Genomic DNA, 14267 nt, shown 5'->3' on the forward strand with positions numbered 1-14267 from the left:
TAGAGCACTCCCACACCATTGTAGAAGGCATGTCCTCAGTGTTATTATTCTCAAAATAGGATTTGATTTGTGTATCCAAGGTACTCACAAATGCCTTGTCAGTCAACAAGCTGTCATTGAGTCGCCATGAGCGAAACCCACTGTCAGGTTCCTGCATCTTTATTTCCAACCAAATGGGTGCATGGTTAGCCCAGTTTATACTGTCTATGCCAACTTTTCCAACTGCATTTTGTAGGATGGGGGTTAAGAAATAGATAATCTATGCGGGAGTAAGTGCAATGTGGCTTGGAGAAAAAGGTATAGGAGCGCGACCTGGGATGTCTTTGATGTCAAATATCTATTAAGCTCCAATGCTCCAAAAAGGCTAGCCACTCCTGCTGCATGCCATGTGCTGCTGTGCTACCATGAGAGGAATCTAACTTGGGGTCTTGAACCGCATTAAAGTCACCCCCTATAATTAGTTCGCCCAATGCATGTTGGTGTAATAATTTATCAATGGTGTTTAAAAAAACCCTTGATTTACATTTGGGAAGTATACATTGAGAAAAGTAAAGGCCCTGGAGCCGATCCTAACATGGAGGAGCATAAAGCGGTCATTATTATCTGCCAGTTTAAACAGAACCTCGTGCACCAAAGTATTCGCTATAAGTATTCCCACCCCGGCGTATCAGGATCCCTTTGTGCTGGCCACCCAGTGAGCACTCTGAAATTGGGTATTTGTAAGTAAGCGCTCGTGTCTCTTTCTCATGTGTGTCTCCTGCACAAAGGCCACCGAAGCCCTCTGAGATTGCAACTCTTTTTTAAGCAACAAACGTTTCCGGGGTGAATTCAATTCCTTTACATTGAGAGATATTATACGCGTATCCATTTTAAAAGTAAACTGTAATAGGACGGGTCCAGCGCTAAAGCCTCCCCCCTCTTGGAAATATAGGTGTCCCTCAACCTCACCAATGCTGCATCATACACCAAGTTGAACTCCAGCTGTAATCCCCTCCCCAACATTGCCCATACACAGATAAAAAAACCCCAAGCTGTCAGCGTGAAAAAATTAAAACCAATCCCTCTTATGTTACCGGGATTAGTTAACCTGGGTACGCCCTCACTCCCCCACAAGATCAGACATCCCCCTCCCCCCTCAGGCCACATCAGCTTATGGAAATATATAGATATACTACAATAGAATGAACTAAGTAACAGTATACTGACATTTGAACAACTGTCAGCAAACGTAACAGAAAACTCTCAACCGTCCAGGTATCTCGACTCAATGAAATGTAATGAAGAGAGATGTATTCTCCCTACAGTGGTTATAGTAACTCCAGGGTCTCTGGACCAAAACCAGGGCGATCCAATCACACTGTCCAGCAATTAGATCCTAAAACTTCAGCCCTTGTCACTGGCCGTGGATTGAGGAGCATCCGATTGATGCCGCAGGCGTTTACCTCCCTTCCCTGCCCTCTGCCACCTGGGATGCATATCCATTTTAGTTGTGGCAGCCGCCATCTTAGGGGCTTGGAAGGAGGCAGGCAGCTGGGCCTGCTGGAATACCTCCACAGCTTCTTCAGTCGTTTGGATTTTGTATGTAATGCCCTTCACCTGGAACTGCAGGCCAAAAGGAAATGTCCATCGGTAACGAATGGAGCATTCACGTAGATTAGCAGTGACTTCACGTAAAGTATATCCTTTGAAGAGGGTGAGTGGCGCCAAATCCTGGAAAATTGCCAGTTTGTTATTTTGCCAGTTGATCTCCTTCATTTTTCATGATTGCTCATGTACCCGCAGTTTTTGCATGTAATTATGGAAACAAATAATAATGTCTCTGGCTCCTGTGGACCGAGAGCGCAATGCGCCCTATCTAATTTAATATCCGCCGGTGTTACTGCCTCTTCTTCCTGAGCTGATTCAGCCTGATTTAATATAAAGGCGCACCCTTGCTGCGCCACTTCAGCCGCGTCAGAAAAGGATTCTGTGTCAGGGACACCTCTAATGTGAAGGTTGCTCCTCCTATTTCTATTCTCCAGATCCTCTAATTTATCGGAGAGAGCCGAGACATCTTTGTGGAGGATCACTTGTTCAGTATTCAGCTGATTAATAGAGTCTCCGTGTTGTTCTACCCGGAGGTCCAACTCATCTACCCTGTGGCCCAGCGCGCCAAATTCTTCTTTTAGCTCCGACATGGCCGCCATGAGGTCCGATTTTTGTTGACATAGTTCGGACCTCAACTCCATGAACCAGCCCCTTATTTCATCCCTAGTCGGAAAGTTAAGGTGAGTATTGTCCCCTACCAGGTTTTCTCTCGGGGACTCCGACGTGAGACCATCGTTGCTACCCGTTGCATCAGGCTGCGCGGTGGCCATGTTAGCGTCTGGGTCTGCCATCGCCTTGCCATACGAGAACTGTTTCAAATCAGTCGTCTTGCGCTTAGAAGCCATGAATGGAGCGAGATCAGGCTTACTTCAAGAACTATATCCGGACCTGAGGAGGCTGAGGTTGTTTAATGCCCAATTTACATGGTTGTTAGGCCTGAGGAGGACGGAGCTCCGCTCTCAGATGTCTGCTCTCATTGGCTCCCTAGAGTGCCCCCTGATCTTAGCCTTTTTGCAGGCAGGTTTGACTAAAGGGCTGACCTACAATTTGTTTTGAGTACAAGTGGCAGCTTTGAGGTGTCTTTAAGGGAAACTTCAGGGGAGGCCGCTGGCATCACATCTGGATGTGATTCATTTTCTAATAGGGGTGAAACATTTACGCCCTTTGGTTCATTGGATGTGCCCGCCTTGGAACTTTAATTTAGTGCTAAGGGTTCTTTGTGGTCCTCCCTTTGAGACCTTGAGGCAAATCTCTGTGAAGGATCTGATTCTGAAGATGGTGTTCTTGGTGGCGATCTGTTCGGCTAGATGAGTCTCGGAGCTGCAGGCACTGTTGTGCAGGGATCCTTTTCTGTGTATTTTGGACAATGGAGTCTCATTATATATGGTGCCTTCCTTTTTGCTGAAGGTGGTTTCCTCCTTTCATCTTAACCAGATGGTGGAACTTCATGCCTTTCATCATTTGATGGCAGAGGTGCCGCATGTGAGGGAGCTATATTTGTTGGATGTTAGTCAGACTCTGTTGGGTTAGCTTAAAGTCACTAATCATTTTTGGTGATCGGATCATCTTTGTCTTGTTTGGTGGGGCTAAGAAAGGTTTGAAGGCCTCTAAGACTTTGGTGTTGCAGCGTCAGGGGTGACACCGGGGAGCCCGGTTCACTCACCCTGCTGGAGCAGGGCCCCAGGACCGAGGACAGCGACAGGTTTGGAGAAAAAAAAAAAAGTTTTCTTTTCAGTTTGCGTCCCGCCGGCTCTCCTTTACGTTCGGCTCTGTCTCGGGGTACCTCGGGGTGGGGTCGCCGTTTGCCGGGGGGGGGTAAATTTTAATTGTATTTTGATTTCTTCTCGCGCCGCGATCGCGCGAATGCCTTGGGGATCGATTTGTCGGGCCTGCGGCTCGACGCGCGCGCGCCTTTCTCGGGAGGACCCGTGTTCCTCTTGTGTCCCGGGAGGTGTAGGTCCCTCTGGGGCGCCGCGGAGCAACCGTTCGCGGCCCGTTCGTTCGCCACCGCGCGGCAGCGCAGCAGCAGTCAAGCCTCCTGAGCTTTCCCGCCCAGAGCGGGAGTGTCGGCCATTTTAGGCTCCGCCCGCGAACTCGCGCGGGAGCCGGCAAGGGATGTCGGCCCTCTTCCCGCGTTTTTTTCCCCACGGCGGGGGCCAGCAGGGAGGGGATGTCTCGGGGGGAACGGGTCCCCTGAGGCTACTAGTGCGATGAGTTCGTCGGGCTCCGGGCAGTTTTCTGAGGTTTTTTGCGCTGCTGTTGCGCAAACTTCTCCACTATAAAAGCCGCAAGTGCAGTCGTCCAGAAGCGTCCAGGGGAGCGTCTCGGTCCGGTCTTCCGCAGAAGGGGTCCAAGGGCCCCACGGATTTGCCCCACGCTCCACTCAAAGGGAAGCGGCCTCTCAGGGGGGTCCCGCAGGACTCTGACAGCGACTCCATTTCAGAGGAGGATGAGGATTACTCGGAAGAGTCTTTGTCGGGGTCCCAAGGGCCGACAGGCGATGTTCCCACTCAGCCCTCCGCGGGCAAGGGGCGCAGGCCGTAGAAGGGGACGACCCTAAGGTGGTCCGTCGTTTCGCAGGGAAAAACTGTCCCCACTTATTCCGGCCATTCTCCAAGAGCTGGGGATAGCTGCGCCGCCGGTGGTACCAGACAGGAAGCCCACTTGGACCCGGTACTGTGGGGTGTCACGGGCCCAGCAGTGGCTTTTCCTTTTCATTTTCGTCTACGGATATCCTGTTTCGGGAATGGGATACACCGGAGTTCGGCCTCAAGATCAGTAAGGCTAGGGATAGGCTCTATCCGCTCCCTGAAGATGTTCCCGAAGGTGGATGCGGCAGTCCCCGCGGTGACGAAGAGGTCGACGATCCCAGTCACGGGGGGCTACTGCTCTCCGAGGCATACAGGACAGGAAGCTGGAGGTGCAGCTCAAAGTGATTTGAGGTCTCAGCTTTGGGGGTCCAGCCCGCCATCTGTACCAACTTCGTTATGTGGGCCAGTCTGCGGATTCCAGTTTTTCCAGCTGGGGAGCGGTTTGCCTAGGCAAGTCCGCACAAGGCCGGTGGTCAGTGACGCAAGCGCAATGGTCCATCAACCGGCTAGAGACCAGAGCGGCTCGCCTGGCGCTCCCGTCCTGTCTGCCGTTGGTTCGGGGACAGGCGGTCCGAGTGTTGTCGGACAATGCAACCACCGTGGCCTACATCAATCGCCAAGGAGGGACAAGAAGCCCACTGGTGGTGGAGGTGGCTCAGTTCTTGATGAGTTGGGCCGAGCAACATTTCAGCAACGTCGCAGCATCTCACATCGCCGGAGTCGACAGCATCCAGGCGGATTTTCTCAGTCGTCATCACCTGGCTCCCGGAGAGTGGGAGCTGGCAGACGACGCCTTTCTTCTCATCTGCGAGAAGTGGGGGATGCCCCATATGAATCTGATGGCCGCTTACCACAACGCGGAGGCCCCACTATTTTACAGCCGACGTCAAGTGAGAAGAGCCGAGGGTGTCGATGCGTTAGTTCTTCCCGGGCCGACGGTTCTGTTGCTGTAGGTGTTTTCCCCGGGGCCGATGATAGGCAAACTTCTTCGGCGCATAGAGTTGCACCCGTCCAACATGGTCATGGTAGCACCGGAGTGGTCGCGGCGTCCGTGGTTCGCGGACCCCATGCAGTTGTCGGTGGAAGCCCCCTTCCGTCTCCAGGGGTTTGCGGGGCTCCTCCATCAGGGCCCCGTCTGTTGGGAGGATACGGATCACTTTTGTCTCGCGGCATGGTTTGTGAGCGGAATCGGTTGAAGAGTAAGGGTTACTCAGCTGCGGTGGTAGCCACGCTGTTGAGGTCCAGGAGGTGTTCCACGTCGTTGGCGTATGTCCAAGTCTGGGTGTTTTTGAGGATTGGTGCGTAGAGTGTGGGGTGGATCCTACCTCCGCCTCCGTTTCCGATATCCTAGCGTTCCTCCGGGCCGGCCTTGCCAAGGGTTTAGTGTGCAGTTCTCTGCGAGTCCAGGTGGCGGCGCTTGGTTGTTTGCGGGGGAAAAGGTTCGCGGAACCTCCCAGCTCCTCCGTCCTCCCTTACGTCATCCTTGTCCGTCCTGGAACCTCTTTGGGTTCTCTCTACTCTGTGCTCGGCGCCGTTTGCACCTATGAGGCGGTCGACTCTTAAGGATCTCACGTTGAAGACTGTCGCGATCCTCTCGGCGCGGCGAGTTTCGGAGTTGCAGGCATTTTCCTGTCGGGAGCCGTTTTGTTTTTGTGTATTTCCGATTCTGGGGTCTTCTTGCGAAGGGTCCCTTCCTTCTTGCCAAAGTCGTGGCGGCGTTTCATCTGAATCAGTCTATTGCGCTTCCCGCTTTTGCGGTACGGGAGTCCTCAGACCCGAAACTGAAAGTTTGCGGAAGCTGGATGTATGGCGGTCTCTCCTGCGCTATCTGGAGGTCCCCAATTCTTTCCGGGTGACGGATCACCCTTTTTTTTTTGGTTCTGTTTTCGGGTTCAACGAAAGGTATCGCGGCTTCCCGGACGTCGCTCGTCCATTGGCTCCAGGAGGCCATTGGCTCAGCATATCTATTTGGGGGAAAACCGGTTCCAGTGGTTCTCAGGGCTCACTCGACGCGTCCCCACGCCGCGTCTTAGGTGAACTCTTCTCAGGTGTCACCTCAAGAGATTTGCAGGGCGGCCACCTGGAAGTCGTTACTCACTTTCATTAGGCACTGCCAATTGCATATGCAGGCTACTGATTCTGGGGGGTTTGAAGAGAGGGTACTCCGAGCGGGACTCTCTGCTTCCCACCCTCGATGAGTTGGCTCTGGTACATCCCAGGTGTCCTGGACTGATCCTGGTACGTACAGGGAAAGGAAAATTAGTTTCTTACCTGATAATTTTCGTTCCTGTAGTACCAAGGATCAGTCCAGGATCCCGCCCGCAGTGCTACGTTAAAGTAACGGGGAGTCCGCTCATCGTTGTTTTCAGTAAGCTGACCCCTTGGTTATTCGCTCTCCCGGTTGCGGAGTCTGGTTCCTATGGGGGTGTCGGAATTATTTCCGTTTAAATAGCAAGTTTGTATGGTTCGCTATGGTTGCCTTATGGAATTTTCTACTTTGACATTACGTATGACTGAGGGGCTGTGACTGACACAGGGGCATATATGGCTCCGCCCACAAGTTTTGCTCTGTCTCCATCTACTGGTGCGGAGTCACAACCCAGGTGTCCTGGACTGATCCTTGGTACTACAGGAACGAAAATTATCAGGTAAGAAACGAATTTTCCTTTCTGCACCTCCCTGGATCTGACAGAGGCATATCCTCACATCCCAATATGAAAAGAGCATCTGCATTTTTGTGTTTTGGAATGCTTGGGCATTTTTACCAATTTCAGGCATTCCATTTGTTTTAGCCAAAGCACCAATTGCTTTTTCAAAAGTGATGGTGGTAGTGGCAGCAATGCTACACAAGGGCATTCTGGTTTACCTGTATCTAGATAATTGGTTGATTTGAACAAAATCTAGCCAAGAGAGCTAGACAGCATCTCAATGCGTAGTCCAGGCATTGCAAGAACTGGGCTGGATATTCAATCTGGACAAAAGCAGTCTGAAACTTTCTCAGAATCAGGTGAATCTAGGAGCCCAATTTGATATGACTCAGGTAAGGTGTTTTTTCCAGAGTTACATATTCAAAAGCTGTGGGGTCAGATCAGAGAGTTTTGGGTGGCCAGCAATCTATCCATGTGGTATTAATAGCAGACGGGGTACATGGCAGCGACCCTGGAATTGCTTTTATGGGTCAGGACACACATGCGACCTCTTCAAAGGAATCCTCCCCTGGTGGAATCCCTAGTCCCATAATAATTCAGTTAGATTGTCTCTGCTGGAGCCAGTGAGCCAGAAATAAGGCTGGTGGCTGAAGTGGGAGCATATGGTCCGGGGAATTGAGTTGGCAACTCCAGTTTGGATACTGGTGAGCACAGATGCGAGTATCAAGAGTTGGGGAGCTCAATGTCGAGCTAGTGGCTCAGAGGCAGTGATTCTCTGAGGAGGCGAGCTGATCCATAAATCATCTGGAGGCCTGTGCAATTCACTTGGCACTTCTTCAGTTTGCAGACTGCTTAATCGGGCGAGCAGTACAAGTGATGTCAGACAATGCCACCACTGTAGCATACATAAATCATCTGGGAGAAACCTAAAGTCAACAAGTTTCTTTGGAAATGGACGTTCTGCTGTGGGTGGAACAGCATCTATCAGTGTCTCTAAGTAGGCACGGACAACGTGCAAGTGAAATATCTCAGTCATCATGAGCTGCACCCGGGGGAGTGGGAGCTGACAAATGGAGTTTTTCAGCTAATTATTTCCCAATGGGGTCAACTGGGGCTGTTTTAGATTTAATTTTTAATGGAACACAGTGTTATGTTTTGTAGGGTTTGGGTGAACCCTTGGACACTGGCAGCTGACCATGCCCAGGGGGGAAGTCCCGTGAGGGGCCACAGGTGAGACTCAGCTCCGGACACACAAACACAGATTATATCTTTTATTAGACAGTTTATGAAGCCACCAGAGGTGGCGGTAGTGAGTAGAGGATGGAGCCTGGCTGGGCTAGTATTCCTCAGGGTGCTGGAACAGCAGCTTCTCCGGTAGCAGTGTTGTAGGAAGAAGAACTGAGAAAATGAGTACACTGAGATATTCACAGAGTCCCCAGTATGGAGAAGCCCCGAGATAGGGAGAGCTGTCCCTCGAGGAGCGAGTACCAGATCCCTGGGCACAAAGACTTGTTGGCAAGTACTCACGCAGCAGTTCTCCGTGGAAGATGGCACTGGTGCTGGAACGGAGGTAGGCCCTTGATGAGCGAGTACCTGGTTCCAGGGAAACAGTAGATGGTAGTGGTACTCACAGATGGTGTCTGTAGCGAATTCTTCCAAGTAGAAGAGGAAATGGACACAGGCAGCGAGTCAGGTGTTACGACTGTCACTGCCCGACTTCTCCACTCCGCCCTCCTTACCTCTTTGGCGACTCCTCCCACGGTTGATGGACGTCCGGCTGCCGCGGCGTCTTCCTGCCATCCTCTCCGGCAAACCCGGTCCGGCTTGGGTGCTGCATCCCGCCATGTTGTTCAGCTACCATAGGGCGTGCGCGCCGTGCGGCCCTGCTTCTTATTCCTTCTTTGGCGCGAACCTCAGGGGCGTCCCCCTGTGATGACGTCATGCATCCTGGATACAAAAGCCTACTCTGTTTTCTAGCTAATCGAGTTAGCAAAGGTGAAGGGACTCCTTACAGATGGGATTCGCTCTCTGTACCTAGCTACCCTGCCTCTCCTTAATTGGACTTACTCTATCGGGGTACCCGCTCCTCGGTGGCCTCTCTCTTTTCTTTCAGGTCGCTGTCTGGAACCAGTACTCGCTCCTCGAGGGTCCATGTTCCTGGACTCGCTGCCTGAGCTCACTTCTGCTTGGAAGAAACCGCTGCCTACACCATCAGTGAGTTACCATCTTTATTCTCTCAGAGCTGTTCCCTGGAACCAGGTACTCGCTCCTCGAGGGCCTGCCTCTATTCCAGCTTCTGTGTTAGCTTCCAGGAGAAACCGCTGTGTGAGTAATCAACCAACGAGGCTCTATATCAGAACCCTGTGTATGCTCCCCTGTACTCACTATCTCAGTTTCTCTCCACTACAGCACAGCTATTGAGGGATCGCTGTTCCAGTGTCCTGAGGGACTACAAGCCCAGCCGGGCTTCATCTCTACTCACTACTGTCACCTCTGGTGGCTTCTCAGCTCTGTTTAATAAAAGATAATTCTGTGTTGTGAGTCCTAAAGCTGAGCCTGACCTGTGACCCCTCACGGGACTTCCCCCCGTGGGCGTGGTCATCTGCCACAGTGTACAAGGGTCCACCCAAAACCTTACAAACAATAACATCAGGGAACATGGGCCCTCGAGTCTAAGGTGCTTTGGAATGGTGAGCGTCATAACATCTTTTAACTCGATCACGCGCTTTGAGTAGCATTTCTTTCGTCTGAGTCCATAATTGACGGTGTTAGAAATTTGTTATGCTTAGCTCCTGAAGAGGGCAGAGTTAGCAGTCTGTTATGGATCTGCTGCTGGATACTCCTGTAAAGGGCGGAGTTTAGCAATTTGTTATGAGTCACCATGAGGAGTTAGCGATCTGTTAGAAACTGGCTCCCGTGGAAGGAGGAATTTAGCAAACTGATAGGCTCCATAGGCGGAACTAGCAATCTTGTATGATATAGACTGCTGAGTTGGAAATCAGTACCAGCGGAGTGCTAGAGAAGGTACTCAGCTGGAAAGGAATGTAAACAGGTGAATCCTTGGGCAGATGGAAGATGACAGCGCCCCCAGGAGGATATCCTGAGAGGGACCACCGGCTAGGCTTGGGTATGGAGACAGACACAGATAGTTCTTTTATTATACAGGTTAGTAGAACCACCAGAGGTGGCAGTAGTGAGCTGATATGCCCGGCAGGGCTGAAGTCCCTCAGATACTAGAACTGCTATCCCAGGGTTGCTGAGCTGTAGAGAACATAAGAAAATGCCATACTGGGTCAGACCAAGGGTCCATCAAGCCCAGCATCCTGTTTCCAACAGTGGCCAATCCAGGCCATAAGAACCTGACAAGTACCCCAAAACTAAGTCTATTCCATGTTACCATTGCTAATGGCAGTGGCTATTCTCTAAGTGAACTTAATAGCAGGTAATGGACTTCTCCTCCAAGAACTTATCCAATCCTTTTTTAAACACAGCTATACTAACTGCACTAACCACATCCTCTGGCAACAAATTCCAGAGTTTAATTGTGCATTGAGTGAAAAAGAACTTTCTCCGATTAGTTTTAAATGTGCCCCATGCTAACTTCATGGAGTGCCCCCTAGTCTTTCTACTATCTGAAAGAGTAAATAACCGATTCACATCTACCCGTTCTAGACCTCTCATGATTTTAAACACCTCTATCATATCCCCCCTCAGTCGTCTCTTCTCCAAGCTGAAAAGTCCTAACCTCTTTAGTCTTTCCTCATAGGGGAGTTGTTCCATTCCCCTTATCATTTTGGAAGCCCTTCTCTGTACCTTCTCCATCGCAATTATATCTTTTTTGAGATGCGGCGACCAGAATTGTACACAGTATTCAAGGTGCGGTCTCACCATGGAGCAATACAGAGGCATTATGACATTTTCCGTTTTATTCACCATTCCCTTTCTAATAATTCCCAACATTCTGTTTGCTTTTTTGACTGCCGCAGCACACTGTACCGACGATTTCAATGTGTTATCCACTATGACACCTAGATCTCTTTCTTGGGTTGTAGCACCTAATATGGAACCCAACATTGTGTAATTATAGCATGGGTTATTTTTCCCTATATGCATCACCTTGCACTTATCCACATTAAATTTCATCTGCCATTTGGATGCCCAATTTTCCAGTCTCACAAGGTCTTCCTGCAATTTATCACAATCTGCTTGTGATTTAACTACTCTGAACAATTTTGTGTCATCTGCAAATTTGATTATCTCACTCGTCGTATTTCTTTCCAGATCATTTATAAATATATTGAAAAGTAAGGGTCCCAATACAGATCCCTGAGGCACTCCACTGTCCACTCCCTTCCACTGAGAAAATTGCCCATTTAATCCTATTCTCTGTTTCCTGTCTTTTAGCCAGTTTGCAATCCACGAAAGGACATCACCACCTATCCCATGACTTTTTACTTTTCCTAGAAGCCTCTCATGAGGAACTTTGTCAAATGCCTTCTGAAAATCCAAGTATACTATATCTACCGGTTCACCTTTATCCACATGTTTATTAACTCCTTCAAAAACGTGAAGCAGATTTGTGAGGCAAGACTTGCCCTGGGTAAAGCCATGCTGACTTTGTTCCATTAAACCATGTCTTTCTATATGTTCTGTGATTTTGATGTTTAGAACACTTTCCACTATTTTTCCTGGCACTGAAGTCAGGCTAACCGGTCTGTAGTTTCCCGGATCACCCCTGGAGCCCTTTTTAAATATTGGGGTTACATTTGCTATTCTCCAGTCTTCAGGAACAATGGATGATTTTAATGATAAGTTACAAATTTTTACTAATAGGTCTGAAATTTCATTTTTTAGTTCCTTCAGAACTCTGGGGTAAATACCATCCAGTCCAGGTGATTTACTACTCTTCAGTTTGTCAATAAGGCCTACCACATCTTCTAGGTTCACCGTGATTTGATTCAGTCCATCTGAATCATTGCCCATGAAAACCTTCTCCATTACGGGTACCTCCCCAACATCCTCTTCAGTAAACACCGAAGCAAAGAAATCATTTAATCTTTCCACGATGGCCTTATCTTCTTTAAGTGCCCCTTTAACCCCTCGATCATCTAACGGTCCAACTGACTCCCTCACAGGCTTTCTGCTTCGGATATATTTTAAAAAGTTTTTACTGTGAGTTTTTGCCTCTACAGCCAACTTCTTTTCAAATTCTCTCTTAGCCTGTCTTATCAATGTCTTACATTTAACTTGCCAATGTTTATGCTTTATCCTATTTTCTTCTTTGGATCCTTCTTCCAATTTTTGAATGAAGATCTTTTGGCTAAAATAGCTTCTTTCACCTCCCCTTTTAACCATGCCGGTAATCGTTTTGCCTTCTTTCCACCTTTCTTAATGTGTGGAATACATCTGGACTGTGCTTCTAGAATGGTATTTTTTAACAATGACCATGCCTCTTGGACATTTTTTACTTTTGTAGCTGCTCCTTTCAGTTTTTTTCTAACAATTTTTCTCATTTTATCAGTTTCCCTTTTGAAAGTTTAGCACGAGAGCCTTGGATTTGCACGCTGTTCCTTTTCCAGTCATTAAATCAAATTTGATCATATTATGATCACTATTGCCAAGCGGCCCCACCACCGTTACCTCTCTCACCAAGTCCTGTGCTCCACTGAGAATTAGATCTAAAAATGCTCCCTCTCTCGTCGGTTCCTGAACCAATTGCTCCATAAAGCTATCATTTATTCCATCCAGGAACGTTATCTCTCTAGCGTGACCCGATGATACATTTACCCAGTTTATATTGGGGTAATTGAAGTCTCCCATTATTACTGCACTACCAATTTGGTTAGCTTCCCTAATTTCTCTTAGCATTTCACTGTCCGTCTCAGCATCTTGACCAGGTGGACGGTAGTATACACCTATCACTATAGTCTTCCCCGACACACAAGGGATTTCTACCAATAAAGATTCAATTTTGTATTTAGTCTCGTGCAGGATGTTTATCCTGTTGGACTCTATGCCATCCCGGACATAAAGTGCCACACCTCCTCCCGAGTGCTCCTCTCTGTCATTGCGATATAATTTGTACCCCGGTATAGCACTGTCCCATTGGTTATCCTCTTTCCACCATGTCTCTGAGATGCCAGTTAAGTCTATGTCATCATTTACTGCTATACATTCTATAGATAGTGAGTAGACAGGGTTTGCTGTATTCATAGCCAATAGTAGAAGACAATCTCACATAGGTTCTTAAAGATGCTCAGTAGCTGGAATGAGTTAGGTCCTCGAGGAGCGAGTATGTGGTTCCAGGGAAAGCTCTGAGAGAGCGCTGGTAACTCACGAATGTCTGTATCTGCGACAGCTTCCAGGCAGTAGAGAATCTTCAGAGTATTCAGGAACATGGGCCCTCGAGGAGCGAGTACCGGTTCCTATCTGCAATCTGAAATAGAGAAAAGAGAACGAGGCCCCCTAGGAGCGGATACCCCTGGTAAGTCCGAGGAGGCAGAGTAGTTTAGAGAGAAGCGAGTACGAAGTATCCCCGCTATCACTTCTTGCTAACTCAACCTGTCAGCAAAAGTTTGAGACCTTTTATGTTGGAAGCGGATGATGTCAATACAGGGGGTCGCCCCTGAGGTTCGCGCCATTGCTGGTACATACTTTGGAGCGCATGCCCTACGTCATCAGGAACATGGCGGATCCGCAGTGTCGAGCCGGTCCGGGGACGCCGGAGAGAAGCGGCATGGAGACGCCAAGGCAGCAAGCTGTCCATCAGACCCGGAGGGAGTTGCCACAGAGGTAGAGAGGGCGGAGTGAGGGCGTAGAGGAGCCACGGACGCAACAGACGGATATCATCAGAAGTGGATTGAGCTGCTGGGGACGTCACTGAGAGCTTCAGTGGAAGTGGCGGTGGTGGTAAACGTCCATATACCACTTCAAAAGGTGTTGATCCAGTGGATGTTGCTGGATGAGAATTAATGGCGAATTCAGCCCATGGTAACAGTTCGGCCCAGTTATTCTGACGGCAACTCACATAGGCCGGAATGAACTGTTTCAGGGTCCTATTCATCTGTTCTGTTTGGCCATTTGATTGCGGATGATAGGCTGATGTATAGTCTAGAGAGATGTCGAAGAGTCTGCATAAGGCCTTCCAGAATTTTGCCGTGAATTGTGATCCTCGGTCCGATACTATGTGCTTCGGTAGGCCGTGAAGGAGAAAGATGTGGGTTATGAAGAGCTTTGCAAGCTCCAAGGCTGAAGGTAAGCCAGGCAGCACCACAAAGTGGGCCATCTTGCTGAAACAGTCGACTGTGACCCAGATGGTATTCATACCTCCAGAGGGGGTAAGATCAACTACAAAGTCAGTAGCGATATGCGTCCAGGGCTGCTCCAGTGCTGGAAGCGGTTGAAGCAATCCCCATGGTTGGCCAGAAATAGGTTTGTGCTT

The 14267-nt window shown here is 49.2% G+C and overlaps 1 protein-coding gene across 2 annotated transcripts in view; it reads left to right on the forward strand.

The window, feature by feature from the left end:
- Positions 1–14267, forward strand: part of LOC115092719 (disintegrin and metalloproteinase domain-containing protein 9-like) — a 506232-nt gene that overhangs the window by 191570 nt on the left and 300395 nt on the right. The gene's annotated exons all lie outside the window — the stretch shown is intronic.

Source organism: Rhinatrema bivittatum, chromosome 5 (genome assembly GCF_901001135.1).
Source record: "Rhinatrema bivittatum chromosome 5, aRhiBiv1.1, whole genome shotgun sequence".
NCBI lineage: Eukaryota > Metazoa > Chordata > Amphibia > Gymnophiona > Rhinatrematidae > Rhinatrema > Rhinatrema bivittatum.